At 29.9% G+C, this 5,000-nt stretch overlaps 1 non-coding gene across 1 annotated transcript; it reads right to left on the bottom strand.

Annotated features, from left to right (window-relative positions):
* Positions 1-3,912: 3,912 nt before the first annotated feature.
* TRNAS-GCU (transfer RNA serine (anticodon GCU)) lies at positions 3,913-4,000 on the bottom strand. Its single transcript has one exon. It is a non-coding gene; the product is annotated as a tRNA-Ser (tRNA).
* Positions 4,001-5,000: the final 1,000 nt, after the last annotated feature.

Genomic DNA, 5,000 nt, shown 5'->3' with positions numbered 1-5,000 from the left:
ACAGAAACAAATAGACCCACTTCACTTATCACGATGAATTATATTTGTTCGATACACTGTTGTCAATATTATAAATTTTGAGAAAAGAATATAGTGGAAAAAAACAAAAGAGATTGCTATTAAAATTTATTTTGAAATTCAAATAACTTAAATGCAATAATATTCAAAATTGTCTTGGATTGACACTACATACCTAATCCACAGAGATACAAAAAGTAGAAATGGAATAAAAAATAAGAAAGAATTAAAAAAAATACGGATTTGTTAGTCGATACTCTATTTCATCTATCTAAGTGGAATAAGCAGGCTTGATTCCTTATTGGTTAGTAAAATTGTAATGAAAATCACACAATTGAAGGAAATGCCCGAATTTTTTATTTTTTAATCAATAAACTAACGTTTTGTCGTTCTAGACCACCACCATCGGATTCGACGGAAGGAATGATAAATAGATACGAATCGAGCAAGAAGGGGGGAAAACTAGTAAAGAAAAATTATACAAAGTTATATATAAGTCGCTACCCCCCCTTGGTATTTCTTTAAATTTAAAAGAATTTTGTTTAATTAGACGGAAGTTATTTAAAAACTTCTGCTTTCTTTAAAAGATTCTGAACAGTTCCTGTAGGTTGAGCACCCCTTTCAAGGAAGTATAGAATAGCAGGAACATTTAAATAAGTTTGATTCTTCATTGGATCATAAAACCCCACTTTTCTAAGATCTTTTCCTTCTCTTCGGGATCGAACATCAATTGCAACGATTCGATAGACGGCTCATTGGGATAGATGTAGATGAACAATACCCCCCCTAGAACCGTATAGGAAGTTTTATCCTCGTACGGCTCGAGAAAAAATGATTTGATTCGAATGAACCTAGAAAATCAATTAGACTTTAATTTCATTCGTTTTTTGTCCTTCCTGAAAATTTAAAAGAAACCATTCGTACTCATAACTCAAGTTGAATAACTCTCAAATAGCTCAAAAGTAAATTCTTCTCTTTAGTCAATTTCATTTATTGAGTTGTCTTTACCCGCTTTTTTGTCTCGTTTAAAATTAGATTTGGATGATCCAGTTATTGAGACTATCGAGACAATTAAAATGGGTTTACTTGTTCTTGGATCCTTTAATCTTTATTTTAAATCATTGGGTTTAGACATTCCTTCGGTGCTTCTTAATACTTTCAAAATGGCAGCAACATACCTTTTCATTTGAATTGGAAATATTTGAAATTTGATTTCTTTCTATCAAAGAATCCGATGGACAGTTGATTCCCGCGTAATACACTTTGAATCGAAAAAGTTTGATCAATTACAACAAGTTTCCAATTTAAAAACAAAACTTGTTGAAATTGGATTGGATCCTTTTGATTTCTATATTATTATTATATATAGAAGATACGTTTACGAAGTTGTTCCAATTGATTGATTGGCATTAACCCTAGATCCTTGCCCCCCAGAAATGAATTAATCCTTTCGACTTTTCGACTCGAGCTCCATCGTAGACTATTTACAACCCAACAAAAAAACAAAGGATTCAGGTGTAACAGAACAAACGATGTCGAGCCAAGAGCATCTTCATTCCTCGATAAATAGAAAATAAGATGGTGGATCTAAAAATCCACAACGGATCGTGTCCTTCAAGTCGCACGTTGCTTTCTACCACATCGTTTCAAACGAAGTTTTACCATCACATTCCTCTAATTTGGAACCAGTATGGAATTGATTCAATTATGGAATCATGAATAGTCATTGGTTCAGTTGTACATAAACATCGTAATCTAGACTTTTTATATTCTTATTTTAAAATAAGAATATGATGTGATATCTGTATGTGGAACGATTTTTATGAAAAAGTTTTAGCAAGACAATATCTTTAACATCCATAAATCTATTTTAACATACATTTTAACATACATAATCTATATAATACAAAATAATAGAAAGTATATAATTATAACTATATATAAACGAATTACTTATTGACTCTGCATCTTCAAGTGACTAAATAGGATAGATTATCCTATTTCCTACTTTTTCAATACCAAAGATTCAACTGACAAGAAATCATTAATATTAATAAAGTATTTATAAAAAAAAATATCTATAATTGAAAAAGTTTCCTATTTAGAAATACTATCTTTTTTGAAGTAAATTCGCCAATAAGCAGCATGTTTAATCCGATAAGTCTTTCCTTGACTCATCACTGATTTAATTTTAAAATAGATAAATAGATCAAAGATAAAGAAGAAATAATCCAATTTTTTTTCGCAAGTGGATCAAAAAATGATATAAGTAAAGATTTGAATCTTTATTCTTTTCATCTGATTACGAAAAGAAAAATATAAAAATTATTTGCATTGAAATAGAACGATACATACATACCATATAAGTTAAATATTTCCTCATTTTAACTGTTTATATTTATATGTATTTTGTTTAACATAGGGATAGGGTTGAGTAATATTTCAATAATAAAATCTTGTCATAAAGTGAATAAAAAGAATAAGATAAACCATCCCTGCCTCAATCGTTCCATAGATTTCCAATTTTTCATTAGAGTCAACCACGAAAGACCTAAAAAAATGAAATAGAAAAAGATACATTGGCTCCAAAAAATATGTTATAAAACATATGTTATGGAACTTGATCATTTGTTAATGAGATTCGAACAGATATTTAAATTAATACTAATTTACTCCTGACCACTCCATTATCTATAGCAATAATAGGAATACTATAGCAATAGCATAAAAACCCTCTGGGGCGGAAGGATTCGAACCTCCGAATAGCGGGACCAAAACCCGTTGCCTTACCACTTGGCCACGCCCCATTTCCATTTATAATCTAAACTAAGAAAGAATAAAATTGGTATTGGTTGTTTGTCAACTCCAGTCCAAATATATATATATATCTATAGGGTAGTAGGATGTTGATACATATAGATATAGAATTCAACTCAATTTATTGATCATTACATAGAATTCAAGTAAGATATTGTATGAAAGTATGATTTCTTCTATTCTCCTTTAAGTTGAGAATTGGAGGATTTTGTAATTGGGTGGCTTAAAAAAGAAGAAGGATTTTTTGTCTACCGTAACTGACTTTCTTCCTTTTTCCTTATATCAAAAACCCAACCAAAATGTAATTATCTCCAAGAACACAAAAATGTCTGTTATGCTTAATATCATTAGTTTAATCTGTATTTATATTAATTCTTCCCTTTCTTCGAGTAGTTTTTTCTTCGGAAAATTGCCCGAAGCCTATGCTTTTTTGAATCCAATCGTAGATGTTATGCCAGTTATACCTCTGTTTTTTTTTCTTTTAGCTTTTGTTTGGCAAGCTGCTGTAAGTTTTCGATGAAATCCTTAATAATAATAATATCCTATAAGTTTTAGAATATGAACCCTCGATTCGTACATTGAGCTAGTGGCTGGCTTACCAACCATTTCTTCTCTTCATTTTTTGACCCCTTGTTGCAGCAAAAGACCCTAACCCTATTAGGGTCTACCACAATATCTAATTTCGATATGAAAGATATTTTTGTTAATGAAAAAAAAAATGCATTTTTTTTGTAACAATTAATTTCTATTTCTAGAAAAAAAAAAAGAGGTGTCAAAATAGGATATGTGGTAGAAAAATGGAAGATCTATTCTCTTTTTTTTTTCCAAAAAATCATTTGGAGATTGTGTAATGCTTACTCTGAAACTCTTCGTTTATACCGTAGTGATATTTTTTGTTTCTCTCTTTATCTTTGGATTCCTATCTAATGATCCGGGACGTAATCCTGGACGTGAAGAATAAGATCCTAAGGGTTTTCTTTGATTAATTTTCAAATCTTCTTAGGATTTTATCTATATTCTACACGTTTAACTAAGATTTGAAAAATTTGAAAAAATCAATCAAGTCATCAACGGAAACGGAAAGAGAGGGATTCGAACCCTCGGTACGAATAACTCATACAACGGATTAGCAATCCGACGCTTTAGTCCACTCAGCCATCTCTCCCAATTGAAAAAGCTAATTACTACATTACCCATAATGTCAGGAGTCTTTTTTTTTCTCTCTCTTCTTTGCTCTATTATATTATTATATATAATGTATATGTAGAGAGATCGACAAATCAGGAATTTCCTTTATCGAAAGGGAAGGGCTGGAAAGTGCCAACAACCTAAATAAAGAAAAATAAAGACGACCTCTTTGTTTTGTGTTGATTTTGTTCGAAAATCCCTTCTTATTCTGATGGCCTGGCCTGGTCAGTACCTAGCCGGGCCTTTTTTTGGTCCAACGAATTATAGATAATTAATGATTTATATGATTTGAAAACAAAAATACTTTTGCTTTTCTATAATATTATATTTATATTATAATTTAATATAAATATAATTTTTAAATTAAAAAATTATTGTTTTAATCAATTAAATATCTTATCTTCAAACAACAACAAAAATAAGAAAGACTTTTTTATTTACATTCGTTCTTGTTTTATATTTTATTTTCCCAACTAAAAACTCTCGATTCTTCCACAATGCATTGTTGTGTTCTGATTTTAGTTTTTTTTTATCTATATCTATCAAAACTTGTTCACCAAAAGAGAAAACTTTAGTCATTTAATTTAAATTAAATGAAACTTCTTTTCCGACTCTCATTAAATTTTGATCTCCCCACGAAAAACGCTTATTTTGATTATTCTTTAATAATCCTATCTTAATCATGCTCAATTCTCTTGTTCGACAAAAAGTACATTTGTATATAATAATCATATTGTAGCGGGTATAGTTTAGTGGTAAAAGTGTGATTCGTTCTATTAACCCTTTAATAGTTAAAGGTTCTTTCGGTTTTATTCATATTCCGATTAAAAACTTTATTTCTTCAAATTCAAAGGATTTAATCCTTTACCTCTCAAATGAGCAATTCGAGAAAAAAAACTACACATTCTCGTGATTTCTATCCCCGAGTCACTTATAAATTTCAAAGTTGGATTATGAAATTGCGAAACAGAATTTGA

This window comes from Primulina tabacum, unplaced genomic scaffold (assembly GCF_025594145.1).
Source record: "Primulina tabacum isolate GXHZ01 unplaced genomic scaffold, ASM2559414v2 Contig984, whole genome shotgun sequence".
Lineage (NCBI taxonomy): Eukaryota > Viridiplantae > Streptophyta > Magnoliopsida > Lamiales > Gesneriaceae > Primulina > Primulina tabacum.
Note: the sequence above shows the minus strand (reverse complement) of the source record. Positions and strands in the feature narration are given on the sequence as shown.